The sequence below is a fragment of the Balaenoptera physalus genome (assembly GCF_965194825.1).
Source record: "Balaenoptera physalus genome assembly, chromosome: 11".
Lineage (NCBI taxonomy): Eukaryota > Metazoa > Chordata > Mammalia > Artiodactyla > Balaenopteridae > Balaenoptera > Balaenoptera physalus.
Window position 1 is genome coordinate 85804604 of NC_138896.1, and position 23665 is coordinate 85828268.

Genomic DNA, 23665 nt, shown 5'->3' on the forward strand with positions numbered 1-23665 from the left:
GCCTATTAAAACTGGCTGTAGTGTATCTGAGAGCGTAATTACCAGTTCACTGTGATTTACAAAACCTTTCTCATCTGAGACATAATACTTAAACACACAATAATTCTACTTGAGTAATTTAAACATTTGCTTTGTCCCCTTGAGCTTCTCCCGATACAGCCTAAGGCTGGGATCTATTTGCCACACTAACCCTGTCTGCATATTTTACTTCCAATCTCTGAGCACAGAGGCTCCCTTATCCTTGTGGAGCTTCTTTTTAGACAGAAATCTCACATTTTTCAATGAATCATGCTTATTTTGGATGTCATCATGTTGCATGTCTGTGAAGATTTAGAGGAAGGATTTGAGGCTGAGATATACATGATTTGGGTTTCAAATATGGTAGGCCAATATACCCTGAGAAAACCGTAATTCAAAAAGAGTCAGGTACCACAATGTTCACTGCAGCACTATTTACAATAGCCAGGACATGGAAGCAACCTGAGTGTCCATCGACAGATGAATGGATAAAGAAGATGTGGCACATATATACAATGGAATATGACTCACCATAAAAAGAAACGAAATTGAGTTATTTGTAGTGAGGTGGATGGACCTAGAGTCTGTCATACACAGTGAAGTAAGTCAGAAAGAGAAAAACAAATACCGTATGCTAACACATATATATGGAATCTAAAAAAAAAATGGTTCTGATGAACCTAGAGGCAGGACACGAATAAAGACAGACATAGAGAATGGAGTTGAGGACACGGGGAGGGGGAAGGGTAAGCTGGGACGAAGTGAGAGAGTGGCATGGACATATATACACCACCAAATGTAAAATAGATAGCTAGTGGGAAGCAGCCGCATAGCACAGGGAGATCAGCTCAGTGCTTTGTGACCACCTAGAGGGGTGGGCTAGGGAGGGTGGGAGGGAGACGCAAGAGGGAGGGGATATGGAGATATATGTATACATATAGCTGATTCACTTTGTTATACAGCAGAAACTAACACAACATCATAAAGCAATTATATGCCAATAAAGATGTTAAAAAAATATGGTAGGCCAGAGAGACATATTTTTATAACCAAATGGAATAGTAATATATTTGGACATATGGAATTCACGTCATGTTTCATTTTCTTCAATGTTGTTGGCAGAAAAGCCATAGTGAGAGAAATGGCTTTCTTTTCCCTTGTGGTTTTCCTTAAGCAGTGGAGAGTCACCAACCGACATTTGGTTCTTACATTGATCCTCTGCTCAGGATAAAGAATCACAGGTCGCCAGTTAACAATAGGATCTTCTACTGTCAAGTGTTGGGGGATTTAAAACTATTCAAATACAAACCCATTACCCATCCTAGACCTTACCAATTTTTAGGAAGTACCTAGAAGGAGATAGTACTATAATAATTTTATAGAAGGAAAAATCTGAGCCAGAGGCATCAGGGGTCTACTCCAAGCGTGAGGACCCAGGTTGCTTTCTGAACTCCTTAAAGACTTCAGAACCACAGTGAAAAATAAAGGTGGTCCAAGACAGTGTTTGTTGAAGTGCAACATTTGCCTACGTTGGTAGGCAAAGTTCGTTCACTAGATGCTGGTACCAGGCAGGCACTGTTCTAAGCACTTTACATCATTAACTTACCTAAAATATCACAGTAACAGTCAGAAGTAAATGTGCTTATGATTTTGATGTGACAGATGAGGAATCTGAGCACAGAGATGTTAAATGGCTTGCCCATCATCACAAAGCTAGCAAAAGGCAGAACTGGGATTTGAACCTAGGTTGTCTAGCTCCCAGGTCTGTTCTCTCAGCCACTGTACTTATTGGTTTCACATGTGTCTATCTAAATGCATATCTGAAACAAAAAGATAACAAGGTATTATTGCTCTAGATAAGCCTAAAATATAGAAGGTACTGGTAATCCATTTGGTACAGATATGATGCCCTGATGTGCTCATAAATGGGTCAAGCCTTCAGTGACAACACCTTCTACAATATCACATTGGAAAGATGGGTATTATGCTATCTTATGCTATTAAATTAAAACCAATGCACCTATATTAAACTACAGATTTATTTTCAACTTACAGATTTACAAAGATATACTGAATATATGTGTGTATGGCTTTATTCTTTTCAGGGCTACATTTCATGGATATTTTCTCCCAAAATGGCAAAAACTTTGAAGGCTGTGTCCGAATGATTAAATTTGGGAAACACTGATGCTAGCTCAAGTCCTCTATTTTACAAGTGAGAAATTTAAAATCTGGGTTACTAAAGCAACCTGCTAAGAATAACACAGTTAATTAATGTTAACAATGGTCAATGTTTTTTGAGCTCTTACTATGTACCAGGTACCATTTTAAGTTTTGTTATGAGGCTTATAGATTTAAATTTAATTACAACTTGCAAGGCAAATACTATTGTTATTATCTCCATTTTACAGATAAGGAAACTGAGGCTTAGAGATAATATTTAACTTGTCCTGAGGTCATACAGCTGTAAGGGTTAGAACTGGGAGTGGAATCTCAGTCTAATTCCAGAGCCCAGATGTCATCTGTGCAACTATATTTCCATCCATGAAGTGTTAGCAGTTAATTACAAAGCAAGTCCTTCTCTATAGTTCTTTCAACATCACATGGCCTCCCATTGCCTCTGTTTACTGAGATGAGCTGCCATTAAACATAACTTTAGAAGGAAAAGATGGAAAGTATTATGCTGAAGTGTACCCCCTCCCAAGAAATAACTATTTGAAAAGTTTAAAAATGAACGCCGTTCACAGCAGAAAGCTATTATCATATCTGTCACAGCAGCAAACGTTCTCCATTTTAATGTGATTGAAATGATGCCATTAAAATACAAAAAATAATTTAATGGTACATTCACAAAAGTTTTGTAATACCATGATAAGCTTTTCATAACAATATGACATAACTTGTTAGGGATGAGCCAAACATAATTTAACTTCTCCCAGAATTCTCCCTCTCCTCCTTCTCCCGCTCCAACCCTCATCTTGTTTTGTATTTTTAAATTTTACTAGGCACTGATATTACTTCAATAACAAACCATAGCCTTTAGGTAAGTCTTTCATCAGAAAGAGAATCTCAAGGTTTTCTTTATAAATAGCACGTTGATTAACTGCCACCCTTTGGTGATGATATAATGAAGTCAAGTTAATAACATTCTGCTTTCATTTCCAGTCGAAGATGGCGGCCGCAAAAGAAATATCGATGCTTTGTTTGCAGGCTATAAAGCCTGATATTCTGCTTTTAAAAAAAAGTGGAGCCCAAATGAAGCAAAGCCGCCATGTAAACAAGAAAAAATCTACTCTACGAAGACTAAAGAATTTCCTATCATCATAGTCATATGAGCCAAGTGTTATTTCCATTTTACAGACTCGGGAAACCGAGGCCACAGAACCTGTAGGGAGCGGCACCCTGTGAGCATACACATCCACATCTGTCTGCTGGTAAATTCACTCCCTTGCCATCATTCTGTGCTGGGGCAGGAGGAAAGTTGGCAATGCGTAGGGAGTCCTCGGAACACACACGTTCCTGATGATGATCCTCTCCTCATTACTTCAGCTTCCTAAACACTTTTCCTGTGATTAAGGAACTGAATTAATTATTGACGAGGCCGCTGGCCAGCACAGAGCAAAAATCCCACTCACATGGGATGTGTCCTCTCTAAGCGGAGCAATGGGAATGTGTGCAGTATTGTTTTGTTCTTCCTTCAAGAGAGGCCTTGACAATTGGTCAGCGTCCAGCAGCCTGATCTCTGGACATAAATAATCATTGCCCCAGGGAAGGCTCTACCTAGGCTATCTGATCTGTTCTCTCCACAAAGTGCATTACACTGAAAGGGATATCATCCCAAGGTAGAAAGCAGAAATCTCATAACAAAACATTTTCATCAGTGGATCCTGGGATGGGCCACGGTTCCAAGAAGGACTATTTATTCCAACCATTGGAATGGATTTAACAATGTCCAGTCATCAAAGGGACTGACTCCAAGAAAAGGTAACATTCTTACACTGTTGGTGGGAATGTAAATTGGTACAGCCCTGATGGAAAGCAGTATGGAGGTTTCTTAAAAAACTGAAAACAGAATTACCATATGATCCAGCGATCCCACTCCTGGGCATATATCTGGACAAAATTCTAATTTGAAAAGATACATGTACCCCAACGTTCATAGCGGCACTATTTACAAAAGCCAAGACATGGAAACAACCTAAATGTCCGACGACAGATGAATGGATAAAGAAGATGTGGTATATATATATACACACATATATATGTATATATACATATATATATATACACACACACATACTATAGAATACTACTCAGCCATAAAAAAGAATGAAATAATGCCATTTGCAGCAACATAGATGGACTTAGGGATTATCATACTAAGTGAAATAAGTCAGAAAGAGAAAGACAAATACCCTATGATATCACTTATACATGGAATATAAAATATGACACAAATGAACTTAGCTACGAAACAGAAACAGACTCACAGACATAGAGAACAGACTTGTGGCTGCCGAGGGAGAGGGGAGGGTAGGGGAGGGATGAATTGGGGGTTTGGGATTAGCAGATGCAAACTGTTATATATAGAATGGATAAACAACAAGGTCTTACTGAACAGTACAGGTGACTATATTCAGTATCCCGTGATAAACCATAATGGAAAAGAATATGAAAAAGAATATATGTATGTAAGAATGTATAAGTATATATATTCTTTCTCATATATATGTGTATATATATGTAACTGAATCACTTTGCTGTACAGCAGAAATTAACACAACATTGTAAATCAACTATACTTCAACAAAATTAATTAAATTAAAAAAGAGTGGGCTTCCCTGGTGGTGCAGTGGTTGAGAATCCGCCTGCCAATGCAGGGAACACGGGTTCGAGCCCTGGTCTGGGAAGATCCCACATGCCGTGGAGCAACTGGGCCCGTGAGCCACAACTACTGAGCCTGCACGTCTGGAGCCTGTGCTCCGCAACAAGAGAGGCCACGATAATGAGAGGCCCGCGCACCGCGATGAAGAGTGGCCCCTGCTTGCCGCAACTAGACAAAGCCCTCGCACAGAAACGAAGACCCAACACAGCCAAAAATAAATAAATAAATAAATTTAAAAAAGAAAAGAGATGACTACTATCTTAAAAAAAAAAAAAAATCATCTTTCCTAAAAAAAAAAAAAACCAAAAACCGACTGATTCCAAGGTCTAAACTGCCCTCAGAATAGTATCCAAGAACCTTACCATGGCTCCCAAGGCTCTCTGTGCTGTGCGTCCACTGGCTTTCTGCTTCCCCAGAAGGTCGTGATCACTTCCAGCTCAGGGCCAATAATGGTTCCTCCACTGGGATGCCTGCTCCACTGGCCTTCACAGGGTTGGCTCCTCTTTGCTCTGGTCTCCAAGGAAATATCACCTTCTTAGAGTCCTTTCTTTCTATCGGGCATGACCTTTTACATGACCTTATCATTCCTCATCTTCACAGCACTGATTGCTGTCTGAATAACTGGTTTGATTTCCTGTTACTGTCTGTCTCCATCACTAAAATGAAACTTGCTGAAGGTAGAAATGATCTCTGGTCTTCAGTAGTTTCTTCGGTACCTAGAATAATGCCAGACATGAAAGAAATGCTCAATAAATACTTGTAATTTTTTATTAAGAAAGCAAAGGCATAAATATAAATTATATAATTGTCTTTTTTTTTTTTTTGCAATAGAAGTATGCTGAGTTAAAAGGGAAGGAGTATATATAATGGGAAGGGTTATCAAGTGAATTTATTATTAGCTAGATCTTTTTTAGCCTTTACTAAATTCTCTTATTTCCATTAAACATCATCTATAAGTTTCTTCCTTCCAGTTCTTGGGCCTACTGATGTACTATCTTCCCTGACGTACTATCAAACCCCTCTACTCTTCCCAAGCCATTCCTGTCTCCTCCTATTGGTTTTCTTAATCTGACCCTATCATTCCCCAGCTTAAAGCATTACCATTACATGCCAATGCCTTAGGATAAAGTCAACTCTTTAACATGACTAGGAAAATATTTTGCAATCTTATCTGAGCTCAGATCTCGAGCTTCATTGCTTGCCCCTCACTTTTCTTCCTTTCCAGACACCAGCCATTTTTAGTTTGGTTTCCTGAAATGACCATGTTCTCTCTTGCCTTTGGGTCTTTTCTCCATTTCTCACCCCTCTGCCTGGAACATCCCCCGCTCCAGTTCACCAGACTAATACATATTCATCTTTCAGCTTTGAAGGAGAGGTTACTTCCTTCTGGAAGCTTCTTCAACCACCTTCTCCAGTACCTTACACTTTACCAATTATCGCAATCATCAGACTATACTCTTAACCCAGCTTCCTAGTTTGCCTCCCCCATCAGACTGTATCTGTCTTACATACTCTTATTCCTTTAGAACTGAGCACTATGCTTGGTACTTTGTTGCCACTCAGTAATTGTAAAAAAACAAGACAAAATAAAGGGATGCTTATGACATGGTTTTAAAGGAAGTCTCTGTGTTGTCACTTGGGAACTTTTCATCAACTGTCAAAGTGTCCGATAAGCCCACCATGCCCAGAAATCACTTTGGCCCTCTCTCCTTTTTGAATGATTACCAAGAGGCTTTGTAAGCACCCCCGCCCCTACCCCCCCACCCCCACCCCCTGGGAGGCTTAGCTCCCAGACTCTGCCATTTAGAGGGTAATGTAAGAAGTCCTTTTCTGGAAGCAACATTGTGCGTGTGGTACCTTTTAGCACAGTGAAAACTCGGAAAAGAGGGTGGTCTCAGCCAAGGGTCAGATTGCAGATACAATGCTTTATGTATTTGGCAGTGCTCTAGAGACAAATACATAATCACAGAGGTATGTGATCTGGTCGGAAAATTCAGGCCAGATAGAATGACATGGGTAGAAATGCACAGACACAAACACATAACAATGAGCACTCTTATTTGTAAAAACTACATAAATGGATGGTAGCTCTCTACCTCTGAAGTGATTTATAAATTAAAATAATTGCCTCTTTGAACTGTGCAGATATTAATTGACCTATCACTAATGTACATACAGTCTCTAAGCCATCCAAACATTACCTAAACATTTTATTCCCTTTATTCTGGAAACCCCAAAACCCACAAAAATAGGCTCTTTGTTCTGGTGCCAAGGGTCATAAAGGAAAAGCCATCATCTTTGATGACTTTGCAATTCTTATTCTAGTTCTTCATCAAATTAATTCTAAGTGAAATAATGAGTACTCTGAGCTTGAGTAAGTCTTCCTATTCCTGTCCCTTTTTTACAACCTCATCCCCAAGCACATGGATCCAGTTCTGGCTCAAATTTCTGGTAATGAGAACAGGGGGATTCATTATTTTTTTAAATTAATTTTAGCTTTGGGTACATATCCCAAACCACTCCAGATTGTGGGCACCTGGCATTTCCTTCCTACGTAAAATGAGGGAGAAACTAAATTGGCTGAGGCCCAGACATGCATGGACTATGACAAGCTTGCTAGGGGCCAATTCTGGAAGGGTGATCTTGACCTAAATTGAAAGGCAGGCAGAAAAGCATAGCATTTAAGACAGGAGCTTTGGGGCAGTGTTTCTAAACCAGGGGTGATTTTGCCTCCCCAGGGGAAATTTGACCATGTCTGGAGATATTTTGGGTTGTTACAACTTGTTGGGAGGGAGGTGCTGCTGGCATCTAATGAGTAGAGGCCAAGGATGCTGCTAAACATCCTGCAATGCCCAGGACAGCCCCCTATGACAAAGGATTATCCAGTCCAAAATGTCAATAGTGCTGAGGTTGAGAAACTCTGCTCTAGAGTCTTATACACTTGAATTCACAGCCCAACTTTGCTCTTTTATTGGCTGTGTGATCTTGGGTAAGTTTCTTGACTTCTCTGAACCTTAGGTTTCTCTTCTGTCAAATGGAGATGATAAAGTATGTACTTTGGTGGCATTTTATCAATCCTGGCATTTTTAAGGGTTTAAAAATACTGTATTCTATTTTAATTGACCAATTACTATATAGTCACCAATTAATATATTACTATATATTCACTAACATATAGTAATATATTACTATATATTGTGGCAAATTGCCACAACCTGAGGGGAAATTGTCCACTTTTAAATATTAGTTCCAAACCCAGATTTTATTTTCTCTTTATATCAATATTAGTACATAAAAGAAGGATACAAAATACATAATTTTATTTAGAAAATAGATTTGGCAATAACTGACTTCTCTTTTGGTGTGACTAAGTGATATTAATTTCAAAATCTCAAAGATCCATTCTGTTTTTAGTAACAGGAAAGGATGCATTATGAATATACAGGTTCTTCAGCATCTACACAGGCCCAGAAATACAGTAATACTTGCTTTAATTCAAATAGTTAAAAAATAAATAAATAAACAAAAGCCCCAGGTTTCCAGTGAGCAAAGACACAGTACTCTAAAAATGCCTAAGAGTGGAAGAAAATGAAAATATAAATCATATTCTGATATTTTTCTATGTAACACCGATATGTAATATCATATCATGTTAAGCAAATATGACTTCTATACAAAATTTAATAATTATTTGAATAAAGAAATCAATTTGGACTTATAACATGTTTATACAAAAATAGTTTCCTGAAATTATTTCCAATAAGAAGTGTTCTAGTATTGCACAGAAGTAGTCTGCTAGTTCTTTATACCAACTCTGAAAATACTGTCCCCAAATAATTTGATAAACGAAAATCATGATCTCCCAATACTTCTTTTTCTATTTATATATATATATTTTTAATATATATATATATTTAATTGTTTATTTTATTCTATTTTTTTGGCTGCATTGGGTCTTCATTGCCGCGCGCGGGCTTTCTCTAGTTGTGGTGAGCAGGGGCTACTCTTCGTTGCGGTGCGTGGGCATCTCATTGCGGTGGCTTCTCTTGTTGCGGAGCCAGCTCTAGGCATGAGGGCTTCAGTAGTTATGGCTCGCGGACTCTAGAGCACAGGCTCAGTAGTTGTGGCGCATGGGCTTAGTTGCTCCACGGCATGTGGGATCTTCCCAGACCAGGGCTCAAACCTGTGTCCCCTGCACTGGCTGGCGGATTCTTAACCACTGTGCCACCAGGGAAGTCCTCCCAAAACTTTTTTTTTTTTTAATTAATTAATTAATTTATTTATTTGGCTGTGTTGGGTCTTCGTTTCTGTGCGAGGGCTTCCTCTAGTTGCGGCAAGGGGGGGCCACTCTTCATTGCGGTGCATGGGCCTCTCACTATCGTGGCCTCTCCTGTTGTGGAGCACAGGCTCCAGACGCACAGGCTCAGCAGTTGTGGCTCACGGGCCTAGTTGCTCCGCAGCATGTGGGATTTTCCCAGACCAGGGCTCGAACCCGTGTCCCCTGCATTAGCAGGCAGATTCTCAACCACTGCGCCACCAGGGAAGCCCACTCCCAATACTTCTTAATGCTACAACTCCTACTTCCTTGTGCTAGTCCTTATTTAATGGACTAAAGAGCACAGTCTTTTGGTCATTCTACAGATATTTTTTGAGTGCCAACTATGTGTTTCCACGGAGACGGGTGCCGGGGTTATATGATGTTTTGGAACATGCAGATGGTCAGAAGACCACACAGCTTTGTTAGCAAGGACTCAGAGAGAGGTGGCTTGACCTCTGGACTTCTGGCTAAGCCATATGTTAGGCTGGTGAGCCTTTGGCCACCTACTCAACCTGCCTGAGGATCAGTTTCCTCATCTGAAAATAGGCTGAGAGAGTATTTCTCATCTGTTTGTTAAGAGGATGCTGATAAATAGCACTGAACTTGTGGCTTGTTATTTATTAAGAAAATTGCTTAAAAATGGTTAGCTATATTACTATAAGGACCACTGTGTTATTTTTATAGTCCAGAAATGGCCTGTTTTTGGAAAATAGAAGCTTTCTTGGTATTTTCTTCTTGAAATACAGAAGAAAATTGATGGGAGAATTTAAAGAGCATTACAAACCAGAAGTTGAATAAACCGTATTTCTTAGCACAATGTGTATAAGCTTACCAAATGGAGCCAGCTGTCACAAAATAACCCAGGGTTGTTGGTGGTGGGTTTTTTTTTTTTTTAAGCTTCTCATGGCCAACTGGATGCTTAATTCAGTAGCTGGACAAGCTTCTCTACACTGCATTGTTTACATATTTTCCTTAGACATGGAGTAGTATTATGAAACAAATCCTTCAGTACGCAAACATTCAGAGCTGCTTTCTAACCGGACTTTAGACAAATAACTTTATTTTTAATAGACAGCTAGCTAATAAAATTCTAAATGGTTTTGAAGAAAAAGCACAAATTACACAGTGAATAGCATTTATTATTTTTCTTATTAAAAAAACAATGCATGTTTCCTGTGGAAAGTACAAAAAAGCAAAAAGAAGAAAATACAAAAATTCACCTCTAATCTCAATGACCAGAGATAACTCTGTGTGTGTGTGTGTGTGTGTGTGTGTGTGTACACACACAGTGTTACTTTTCTTCAACAACATTTTCTTATTTCATTTAATACTATATTGGGATCACTAAATGTTACTACATGAGAGCAGAAGTCAGTAGTCTTTCTGCATAGAGCCAAATTATAAAAAATATTAGATTTTGTGGGCCACGCAGTTTCTGTCCCAACTACTCAACTCTGCCATTGTAGCGTGAAAGCAAACAGAGACAATCTCTTAATGAATGGATGTGGCCAAATTCTGCCTATGGTGGGCTGGGTTTCTCCGACAATCTGTAGTTTGCTGACTCCTAGACAAGAGCCTCATCAATAGTTATATTATTAAATATAATTACCCTAGAGTATCGTCAAGAATTATATTTGTTATAATAGTTATTAGGGAAAATGTAAGATTTTTTGATTCTCTAGATCTTGGAAATTTCTTCGAGTGTTTTCTTGTTAGTGCACATTTTGGAGAATTAGATATGAAAACACAACAACCAGGCATTAAAGAAAATTAGTTTTCTGGAGGTCATTTAAAAAATGCAAGAACTCTGACACTGCCCTTAATTAAGTGTGTATTTGTTCCACCACCATAATTTCCTAAATTCCTAGTGTTGTTTTGGGAGCAGCATTCTATGCACTGAAGGACCACACTGCCGGTTATTCCAAGCTATGAGAGTGATTCTGTTGTATGAACAGTGTGAATCCAGACCTCTGCTGCAGCTGCTACCAAGACCCAGTCACTTTCTCAGATGATAATGTCATTTGTTATGAGATTGTTCTAATGGGGGGGGGGGGAAGTCCTTGAATTGATTCCTTTGTATTTAATTCTTTGAAACATACAGGCATGAGTTGTAGGTTGTGCTCTGTGGGAAGCTAACTCTGGGACAAATACTAGAACTGAGGAGGTTTATTAGAGTGGTCTTGAGATCAACACCTGTGAACGGGAGTGGAACGCATGGAGGATGGAGTAGAGGGAGACGTTGGGATGTATTCTCAGGAAAGGCCTCGGCTGACCCCATGGGAAGTTCCGGAGCTGAGGCGGCTCTGCAGCACTGGCCTCAGAAGGGGGGTGGGGAGCCCAGCCTTTACAAGCTGGAGTTGACCAGCTATTGGCCGAAGCCGCCCCCGGAAGACAGAGGCAGCTCTCCTCAGTAGTCTTTTCCCAAAGCGGGCCAAACAACCAAGGGTTGCCTTCTGGCTGCACTCCCAGTAGTTCAGAGAGTAAGTCCTTCATTTCTGAAGGCGTTCTGGGTGATGCATCAAGGCATCTACCATCTCATGGGTTAAGTCCCAGTGAGAAACTTGCCCAAGCTGATGTTCTGTTCTTAGTTTGAAAAGCCAATGAAGTGATGTTTTTGAAGCAGTGTGGAATTTTAAGTCTGGTTTAATGAAACCATTTGGTTTAATAATTTCATTCAGTCATCCCATGAATATCAAGACCTGCAAACTCTGTATGTGCAAGGCAGGTGTGGGTAAGTTAGATCCTAAAACAAATTCAAGACATGTGGAGCTTAGAGCCTCTGGGGAATGCAGGGATGTGAATTACAAGGTGAAATGATGGCAGTATTGGGGGTGAAGTAGCAATTCTCGGTCCTAAGAAATCACGATTCACCCAACCCAAATTCCCATTTTATTTTTTAGGCTGCTACCCTTTTTAAGTTTATTAATAAACTGTATCAGTAATAACCATGGCTCAATTTCTGCTGTAGGGAAGCCTGGAGTCACAAACAGAATGTAAATGTGTGGCAAGATTTGGATATGGGTAACACAGCTAAGATTTATTATCTCCAACAGACACTGAGTTATCAGAAGTCCCCCGTGCCAGGTAATCTGGCTCTCAGCACTGTGATCTATAACCTTCTTTTGGATGACACTCTTTTCTTCCCCTGATGATTGTATATATTTTACCAACATATTATAATACATTGCAGATATTACTCAGGGGCCCCACTGAATAAAAATACTATATTAAAAATGTACTTCAACTCACAAATGGAATGCAGCTTCAGCTCTTTCTCACCTGCAAGTCAAAAATGAGGTCCCTGTACCATTAAAAAGCCAAAGTGGGACTTTATATTGGCACCTGGAGGGTTGTGGACCAAGTTCAAGATTATGAAAAAGTGTATGCAGAATTCCAATAAGGGCAAAAGAGATCTCATTTGTAACACATAAGATGCCAAAATAACTGCTTCAGTGTGACATATATGCAAGGCATATATAAACCACGTGGGATTTTATGGTTTTTAGGAAATACTGGACATTAAACATAGCTTTCTTCAATAAGGCAATTCTGTACCAAAGGTTTCATTTACTCATCCATTTACTTATTCATTTATTCATTCTTCCATTCAGTATAGGGTTGCTGTGTGTACATTTCCAGGGAGCACCAATGATATCACTGTCTGTGTGTATAGTGCCCTTGGAGCTGGACAGGACACAGGCCGCACAACCATATTAGGTGACACCGATTCAACAACATATACCGGGTGAGTATGTGCCAGGCACCGTGCTTGGCACTGAGAATAGAGCAGTGAGAAAGACAGACTTGGATCGTGCCCCCATGAAGCTTTATTTTAGATGAAGTCAGACAAAAAAAAGAGTAACTACAAAAACCAAATGAATATAAACTGAGATAAGTCCTAGAAGTATAGGGACAGGATAGCTTAAGGACCTCTAACAGGGAGACCTAATACTCTGGGCTGCCAGGGAAGAAATTCAGAGGAAACAACATTTAAGTGGAAACGTGAAGGATACGTTCGTTTATGGATGTGAAAACCAGGTTAGGGAAGGATGTTTCAGGAAGAGAGAAAAACAACAATAACAAATTAGGTCAGGAAGGAGTATGGGATAGCCAAGGAACTGAACCAGACCAGTGTGGCTGGAGTGCAAACGTGGGAGATGGAGGAGACGGGACTGGAGAGGCAGTTGGGGGCCAAACTTTACGGAGTTTTGAAGGATGTGTTGAGAATTTTGGTCTTCATTCTAAGAAAAACTGGAAAACATTAGATGTCCTATGACATCAGGAGAATGTCAGGAGAATGACCTGTAGTAAGGCCATGCTTGTGCATATGGAGAAGACATTTGACACGGACAAGAATATATGTGGTTGACAATAGGAGGGCTCTTTGGCAGCACAAGTGAGAAAGGATGGTGGCTTGTCTAGGGCAATGGCAAAAATGGTGGGAAGAAGTGGACAGATGAAAGAGGTTATCAAGTGAATGTCTTAACCTACCCTCATTCTGCTATTTCTTGACCAGTACCGCTGAATTATTTTGACCTTTGAGTGCTCTCAGACAATATTAAACATCAACTACTGTGAGTGACTCTGTGAAGAGCAGAATTATTTGATGTTAACGTCAAAGACCACTGCAATCAAGTGTTGGGTTTGCCTATTAATATGTCATATAGCCAATAAAATACTAATTACCCTTTTATTCATCAGATACCTACTTGACAACCTAAAATTTAATCCCTCTTTTCTCTTCCGTAACATGGGGTACCTACTTGTTTGGGATTGTGGTGAAGATACAAAAAGATGACACGTATCTAAAGCACTGAGCACAATGCCTGCTATATCATAATTGTTTTTGGTTACTTTTTACTACCGCTATTATTCATATTTAGGTTGGGAGTCTGGGATGAGAATTAATCATCCTTTTTCCTCTAAGTTGGGCACCAAATTTTGAGAAAAGAGATGCAGGAGTTAAACCAAGAGAGGTGAAAATATCAGCTTTATATTGCTGAATTCAAGAACATGATTGGCTTTTCTGCTCACTTCTGCCAAATCTAGTGATTAGTACACCTAACTCAAGGAAACCTACATATCTGCACAGCAAAATTGCTCTTGTGCCCTCGATCCAGAGACACGGAGGGTTTGAGCAAGGCTGGGACCTTGCCCTGACTCAGAGATGCTTATATCATGGAAGAAGTAAACAGAACACTCGCGCTCCTCCGGGGAACCACAGAGCAGAGAAATTGAGAGCAGGGATCCTGGAGTTCGTTTGAGTGAGTAAACCCGGCTGTACCATTCATCAGCCAAGCAGCCATGCAAGTCTCTCAGAGTTTCTATGACTCAGTCTCCTCATCCAGAAGATGGGAATGATAAAGTACTACCTCATGGGACTGTTGTAAGGAGTAAAGAAATGAAAGTGTTGGTGTCTGGCACATAGAAACCCTAAGATATGTTTGTCATGACCAGTATCTGAAAAAAGAATACAGAAAACACTGTACCCCATGCTTCTCCAATCCCATCCACCAGAGAGGTTACTGTTCTTCCCAAGGGGAAGAACAAAGGAGGAGAAAATATTTCTGAAAGAAAATGGAATACATATTTCCTATGCATTCCCTTCCTGGGGCATGGGGTTTAAAGCCCTTCCTCTATGCTGAACGTGAGGGGAGTAAGGGTTGACCTGCCATATACACTATCACTTGATACCTTGGCCTTGAATCTGTCCTATCCCTCAGGTGCCCGTCTCCACCTGGGAAGAAGGGGATTTGTCATATTCATCAGTATATCCTCCCTATAACGTCGGGTCATGTACTGTGCTTTGCATGCATGCACTGTGCTAATTACGATCCGTGCTTGATGGATTTGAACGTGAGCATCCTTCTCTGAGCTATCTTGTTCCCTAATCAACTAAATCTTGAGGGGCTGCTGCCTGGTGGCAAAACACAGGCCCTGAGCAGGAAGTATGAGGTTCCCATTTGTCTGTTCCCTTTCTTCAGAACAATCTAGACTTCTAGACCCTGATTTTCAGTGCTACCCAGAAAGCTGGGTGCCTAAAGCTAAAAAAAATTTCTTACCACAAGGCAAACACTCTTTACGTTCACCTTCCTTACCCGTGCGTGAATTTTTCCTAACCTAAAACTCCTGTCTGCCCAAAGCAGAAACAAAGGATTTAGAAAAAGTTTATTATCAGATGGACACCTTGATTTCTTTGTTTCCTTCATTTGTATGCTCATCAATAAGATTTAGCTAAATACACAAAACAGAGGAAGGATTAAGTAAAATATGGGATAGTTTCCTTCACTGTACCATTTATTCACTGAAAGCATTTGTTTGCTATTTATTATTTGCCTCCCCCAATTACAGTGTCTTTTCAATGGGACTTTTGTCTATTTTGTTGGTCTCTTGGACACCATCGTCTTATGGCAGAGTTTGGCAAACTGTGGCCAGCTGGCCAAATACGACTTACTGCCCTTTTTGTAAATAAAGTTTTATTGGAACACCACCAGACCTATTTGTTTACATATTGTCTTTGGCCACTTTTGCCCTACAACACCTGACTTGAGTAGTTGTGACAGAGACTGGGTGGCCCTCAAAACCTAAATGTATTACTGTGTGGCTCAATACAGAAAATATTTGTTGATCTCTGGCCTAAACCACTAACTGATACATATTAAGTGCTTAATAAACACTTGCAGAATGAAGGAGTGAATGACTCAATAAACGTATAACATATAGATAAAGAGTGGAGGAAAATGCAGATAAATAAAAATAGCGTGTTAAAGGGATAGGACTATGCTTGAAATTTTTTTTTTCTTTTTAAATCCTGTAATATTTAAGAATGTCATTTTTTAAAAGCAGATACAAAAGTTTAAAAGTAATACCACCATCTTTGTAGACTGTTGGGAATATGGAGGTCTCGTGGTTCAAGAATTGCTTCAAATCTAGATTACTGAGCTGTTTGCTCATGTTTTCATTTTTAGTTCAAAAGCCAAGCACCCTCATTACTAATTATCCTTCTAATTGTGAGTTAACAGTGGGGAAAGCTGGCCCGTGGGGATTACTTGAGAAGCTATTTCCACAGCCGATGATGTGGGTTGTTCAAACTTGAATGGAACAGAAACAGACCTGACTTGTGGAGTAATGTAAATAATATTTACCAAACTGGTCATTTATCAAAATTAAATTGATCCAAGGCCCCTCGAGGCTTGGTTATCTTAGTTTCTACTCCAGACATAACATTTACCTGATAACTCACAGAGCTCCCAGGCCAGCTCCGTCCTCTTCAGCTTGGCACTTCTTACTTGGGCCTTCCAAAGGAGCCTTCTTTGTTTAAACCTCGATCTGTTAACCAACAAAAAAAAGCAATGAGCCTTTACATTTTTAAAAGATCAAGAAAATGAAAGAGGAGAAAGAGACATTTTATTTTTTGCACACACGGACGAAAATGGGTCTCGCTCACTGGTTCCATCCATCTCCAGGTTTCTGTGACTCTGGTCTCAGGCTCTTTTATAACTGTTGGCTCATTTGCTTAATGCTCCTTTAGGGGCCTTTCCAACTAGTAGCACAAACCGAAAGAGGAGAAGCAATCTATTCACCTGAAGGTTGCCTTTTTAAAAGACATTTTGCATACTCGATTTCACAAAGAAACAATGGTTGCAAGGGCTCTGGGACCTTAATTTTTCACAGGCAAAATATTCATCTTTAATGCACATGGCCATAGGTTCAAAAAGTAATGTTAAGCTTGTGTATGTTGGCTGGAGTAATGCTATTCAAGACTTCATTCTAGTTCCCCATTGCAGAAGAGTTTTACCTCACAGCGTTCAGTGTTTTCCTCTGCATTTCAAAGCCCTAGAATCAAATGTAATCGCGGTTGCATGATGGATTTGGATAGGGGGAAGGCATGTGTTTATGTGAATTTATAGGCATTTACATCCTTAATGAACACTGGTGGCATTTTTTCTAAAATAACTCAACAACAGGGCGCAAGTTATTTGACGCTTTTTTGCCAAAAGTTAGTAAAAGAGCACAATGGGGCTTCCCTGGTGGCGCAGTGGTTGGGAGTCTGCCTGCCAATGCAGGGGACACGGGTTCGTGCCCTGGTCCGGGAAGATCCCACATGCCGCGGAGCAACTGGGCCCGCGAACCACAACTGCTGAGCCTGCGCGTCTGGAGCCTGTGCTCCACAACAAGAGAGGCCGTGACGGTGAGAGGCCCGCGCACAGCGATGAAGAGTGGCTCCCGCTCGCCACAACTAGAGAAAGCCCTCGCACAGAAACGAAGACCCAACACAGCCAAAAATATATAAATTAATTAATTTATAAAAAAAAAAAAAAAAGAGAACAATGCCCTAGAAAGTGGCCTGGCCACCTGAGTGACCTCATTAAACATGGCTGCCCCATCCCAACCAGAGTTCCCATTTGTAATTAATCATGAAAATAGCTAGATTAAATAGAATTCAATTATGATGAAGGGTCAACTTGCCTCTTTGGAAGAGAAAATCGAAATGATTCTGAAGCTTAGGGTGATACAGCTCTTTCTAAAGGTTCACTTCAGAATTGACCTTTCTTAAGTGGAGAAGTGAAATCTCTTAGACTGAACAAGACAAGGCAGCAGCCTCAGTAAAACAGCATTGATGTATATAAACACACAGAGAACAAAGAGGCCAAGTAGGACACTAAAAAGAGACTAAAAAGTCATGCAAACGGAAATGCAGCAGGGATGCTAGTTGTGAATCTGCTTCATAAGGGACATATTTTCTTAGGCCAATAACATATCTTTCTACACAATTTCAAATGTAGGATATCACTTAAGCCTCTTTTTGCTCCATATCTAAAGCTACAGGAAGTCCAGCAGCCGTGTACTCTGTTTTTATTAGGCTGAGTATATCCAGATGATTTTAATAAAGTTTTAAAACGACATTAGTTTCCTGCTATTTCAATGAAAACCACTTGCAAGATGAATTTAAAGCAATAGATCTATTTCTTGTCAACACATGCCCTCTTTATGCAAATACACCACTCTTTCATAATAGCCAACAAAACAGAACACAGACACAATCATCAATTGCACGCGACATGGGAGAAACATGTCATCGTTGTAAATGTTGAAGGACAAAGAAATGGAGAGTGTGATGGGTGCCAGGGTAAGCTGCCCAGATTTCCTGGATGAGGACTGAGGTTCTTATTACCTCAACTGCTGAAAGCTCAGCACCTACTGGAGTCCCTCTCTCTGGGAATTGTCAGCCAAATAGTGTCTTTTTTTAAAAAAAATTTATTGGAGTATAGTTGATTTACAATGTTGTGTTTCAGGTGTACAGCAAAGTGATTCAGTTATACATATACATATATTCATTCTTTTTTCAGATTCTTTTCCCATATAGGTTATTACAGAATATTGAGTAGAGTTCCCTGTCCTATACAGTAGGTCCTTGTTAGCTAATTTATATATAGTAGTGTGTATATGTTAATCCCAAACTCCTAATTTATCCCTCCCTCCCCACCTTTCCCCTTTGGTAACCGTAAGTTTGTTTTAGAAATCTGTGAGTCTGTTTCTGTTTTGTAAATAAGTTTATATCATTTTTTTAAAAATTAGATTCCACATATGAATGATATCCTATGATATCTGTCTTTCTCTGCCTGACTTACTTCATTCAGTATGATAATCTCTAGGTCCATCCATGTTGCTGCGAATGGCATAATTTCGTTCTTTTTTTATGGTTGAGTAATATTCCATTGTATACATGTACAGCACCTTCTTTATCCATTCCTCTGTTGATAGACACTTAGGTTGCTTCCATGTCCTGCCTATTGTAAATAGTGCTGCAATGAATATTGGGGTGCATGTATCTTTTTGAATTATGGTTTTCTCCGGGTATATGCCTAGGAGTGGGATTGCTGGATCATATGGTAGTTCTATTTTTAGTTTTTTCAGGAACCTCCATTCTGTTCTCCATAGTGTCTGTACCAATTTACATTCCCACCAACAGTGTAGGAGGGTTCCCTTTTCTCCATATCCCTCCAGCATTTATTGTCTGTAGACTTTTTGATGATGGCCATTCTGACTGGTGTGAGGTGATACAAATAGTGTCTTGTCCTAGGTTATGCCTATTCTCTGGAGACAGCTCACAATCCAAAGACAGGTCAATTTGTGTATGTGGATGGGAGGGCAGGGAGAGGTGCAGAAAGCCATGGTCCCCTGACATCACGTGACCTGAGGGGCCATTCCAGCTGGGAGCTACTGAGACCTGCCTTGTGACTAAAGTGCATTTCAGCATCTCCTTGAGCCCAGTTCAACTTTCTGCAATCTGCCACAGGGTTTACTCTCAAGAGCCCTGCATGCAAATCTCCACCTCTGAGCCAGTTTCTCAGGGAACCCAACCTAAGATGGTGCAGAATATCCCTTTTCAATGTCTCTCACATTGATTTTATTTTTAACTTTTTATGATGGAAATATGCAAACATACACAAAAGCCAAGAAAAGAATATACTTCATCAAACCTAACATCTTGCCATTCTGGTTTCATCTAATCCTTTCTAAAAACTGTATTCTTTTAAAGTAAATAATTTCATCCATAAATATTTCAGTATGTATCTAACATATAAAGGTTTTTTAAAGCAATAACCACATTGCTATTATAGCATATAAAATGAATCATAATTCCTTAAAGCCATCTAAAACTCCATCTGTGTCCAATGTTACTTAGTAGTTTCCAATTTGTTTTGGAGTATACATTGATTTGTGAATTTTTATTCCCAGGTCCAGGACTCACCTTTACCTACAGGTAATCATGATTCTTACCCTGGCCTCCTATCTGGTCTCATCTCCATCTCATCTTCCCTCTTAGGAAGCCTTTCCCACTACTGTCAGGTCAATGTTCCTAAGGTTCAGTAATCTGTCAGCTGCTTTTTAAGAAAGGAAAAAAAATGATAAAATGGATATTCTGTGATCGAATAAATCTGGGAAATGCTGTGAACTTTATCCTCTTCTTGGATGTTCATAATTTACATTAGCCTATTCAAGACTCTGGGCAGTTCTACAGTAAAGAATCTGTCGAACCTTTTTAATCCAGTATTTCCCAGACCTGTTTGGTCATCCAACACCATGTTTAACCCCCATTAACAGCCTTCAGACACTGTGCTCTGTGGAACACCTCTTGGGAATCGCTGAAGTCCTGCAATGGCATTCAAGGTCCTCTATAACCTGACTATCCTCCAAGTACTCGGTCTAGAATTTTCTTTTCATTTTTCTTCTCTTGCTCTTTGGTTCCCTCTGCCTTGGACAGTCTTTTTGTGGAATTTCTTTTTACTGAAATCTATCACATGCTTCAAATTCCAGATCCTCCTTAAAAAATGATACAAATGAACTTATTTACAAAACAGAAAAAGACTCACAGACATAGGAAACAAACTTATGGTTACCAAAGAGGAAAGGGGGTAGCGATAAATTAGGAGCTTGGGACTAACAGATACAAATTACTATATATAAAACAGATAAACAACAAGGATTTACTGTATAGCACAGGTAACTATATTCAATACCTTGTCATAACCTATATGGGTAGGATTCTGAAAAAGAATATATATATATATATATATATATATATATATATATAAAAGAATCTGAATAACTGAATCACTTTGCTGTACACCTGAAAGTAACAAAACATCCTAAATCAACCATACTTTAATTTTAAAAATTCCACATTCTCCAAGAAGCCTTACACAAATCTCCCAACCAGAATTAATCTTTTCTTTCTCTGAATTCTTAAAATACCTGTGCAATATATGGCAGCAACAGACATCAGACTCTGAATCACTGTTTTGCAGGTTACCAGCAACAGGACTTTCTCATCTACAAAATGGGAATAATGTGGCATTTACCCCAACAGAACTGTTGTGAGGGTTAAACAAGAGAATGAAGGTAAGTGCTATTCAATCTAAGGTCTTGAAGTCAAGGACTGTGTAGAACTCATCTTTGTGGTTTCTGATGAATCTTGCACAGTTTTGAATACAACAGATCTTGATTTATGTTTGCTGGAGCGTTATATTCAACTGTTGACAGAGATTCTGGATTATGCATTATCTCCTTAACATATTGATGAGATAAACTATCTATGCCTTTAGAGGGAAATTCTGTGTTTTAGGATGTGATCATTCATCCTAAGTGTGCCTTTATATGCTGGATGGGCTTTGGAAGGTCACTTACCCTCTCTGGAGTTCAGTTTCCAGATTTGTAAAATTTAAGGGATTGGGCTAAATCAGTGACTCTCCAAAAAGGCCTAGACCACCAAGAACTTTAAAAAATTAGTTCTCCCACAATTTGAGAGACTTTTTAAAAAAAGCAAACAGGGACTTCCCTGGTGGCACAGTGGATAAGAATCCGCCTGCCAATGCAGGGAACACGGGTTCAAGCCCCGGTCCCGGAAGATCCCACATGCCACAGAGCAATTAAGCCCGTGCGCAACAACTACTGAGCCTGCGCTCTAGAGCCCGTGAGCCACAACTACTGAAGCCCGCGTGCCTAGAGCCTGTGCTCCACAACAAGATAGGTCACTGCAATGAGAAGGCTACACACTGCAATGAAGACCCAATGTAGACAAAAATAAATTTAAAAAATTAAAAGAAAAAAGCAAACAACACTTGTTGAAGTAACAATCAATGATCTTCCTATTTTTTATAATCAAAGTCATATAAAAAACTTGGGATTTTACTTGCTTATGCAGTCTTTTTTTTTTTTAAAGTATTTGTTTATTTATTTATTTATGGCTGTGTTGGGTCTTCGTTTCTGTGCGAGGGCTTTCTCTAGTTGTGGCAAGCGGGGGCCACTCTTCATCGCGGTGCGCGGGCCTCTCACTATCGCGGCCTCTCTTGTTGCGGAGCACAGGCTCCAGACGTGCAGGCTCAGTAATTGTGGCTCACGGGCCCAGCTGCTCCGCGGCACGTGGGATCTTCCCAGACCAGGGCTCGAACCCGTGTCCCCTGCATTGGCAGGCAGATTCTCAACCACTGTGCCACCAGGGAAGCCCCTGCTTATGCAGTCTTAATCAAAAAATACGTGGACACTTTTCCCCTGAGCTTTCTATAATATTGAACCACAGTACTTAGGAACAAACTGTGGCCTTCACTGATATATAAGGAACATTAGTTGGCAACTGCTGCTCTTAATCATTTTTATGGTGCCCTTTTGCTTAAAAATTCTGTGATGCTCTGAGATAAATCAGGCTATTTAAGATTCAGTTCTTTCATGGTTTTCTCACCTTTTCTGTATGTGCTTATATAGCTTGTGTTATTGTTGTAAAGGGACCAAAGACATGAAACCCAGTGCAGGGTACATTTTTCAGCCTGAGTGGCAAGTAGGCATCATCTAGACAAGTAACAGAACAAGAGAGTGGAGCAGAAGGAACTGGTATATAGGCCCAAACACAAGAGATATCAGAGAATCTTTGGTACTTTGGGGAACTTTGTGTGTGTGTGTATATGTGTGTGTGCGCACACACATTTGTACTGGGTAATGATGTAAAATGTATTTCTATGTGTTGAGGTCAAAAAAGTTTGCTCACCATGACTCCAGACTTCAGGAAGCTTTCTTACAAAGGCCTGCTACCAGTCACCATGGGAACCAGGTGGTAGATATCAACAAAGCAGCACAAACTCATCTCTCCCACTAAAACACGGGGCTCAGGAGAGCATGTCCTAGTGCTGACAATGTAAGCATCTACAGACAAGTTCAAATTAAAAGAAGGGCTTCCTTCAGAAGGCCCAGGAATGGACTGCTTCAGAGAGACCCATCGGTTTAATACACTTCATGTTTGTCAGTGGCAGTTCTGGGCCATTTCTATGGTGTTAGATATTTGTGGTCTCTTCAACTTCCTGTGGCTCAGTCACTTTTCTGCTTAGCATCTACCATGGGAGAGCTGGGACCTGCCATCTGTGCCGGGAACTTCAAAGATGTGTTTTGGTTTACATTCTGTTACAGTGAAGTCAATGCAAATTGTTTTTATGTTGTTTTTTAAAAAAATATTTTATTTTACTTATTTTTGAAAGAGAGAGACTAAGGGTAGTGAGCAAGGACCGGCCGTGGTTTAATATGGTATTGGCCTGACTTGAAAAAAAACCTCTAACAGATGTTCATTTTGATTCATTGTTTTCTGTGGGAATCGACTTTTTTTTTTTTTTTTTTTAACTATTTTTCAAATTCTGTTTGGATACAGATTCGTCTTAGTAGGGAAAAATGCTAGATTTCCATTTAGACATATTCGCTTTAACAGTGGCAACTTGCCATATTCTCCTCCTTATTCTCCTTATTTTTTTTAGAAATAACACAAACACTTCGTTGAGCCTGAGGCTGACCTGAACTCATTTAACTCTCCTTCAAAGGTCAACTAAAAGGCATTATTTCTCATGGAGGAAAAGAATCTCAATCAGAGTTCAGAGTGAACCAGAAAAGACCTTAAAGGG

At 39.8% G+C, this 23665-nt stretch overlaps 1 protein-coding gene across 14 annotated transcripts in view; it reads left to right on the forward strand.

The window, feature by feature from the left end:
• The window catches only part of LOC309637527 (uncharacterized protein), a 432423-nt gene that overhangs the window by 149320 nt on the left and 259438 nt on the right, over positions 1-23665 (forward strand). For all 14 annotated transcript variants that reach the window (XR_014250580.1, XR_014250581.1, XR_014250582.1 and 11 more), the window contains one exon: positions 21035-21128. The gene's annotated coding sequence lies outside the window, so the exon portion shown is untranslated. The remainder of the gene's footprint in view (positions 1-21034; positions 21129-23665) is intronic.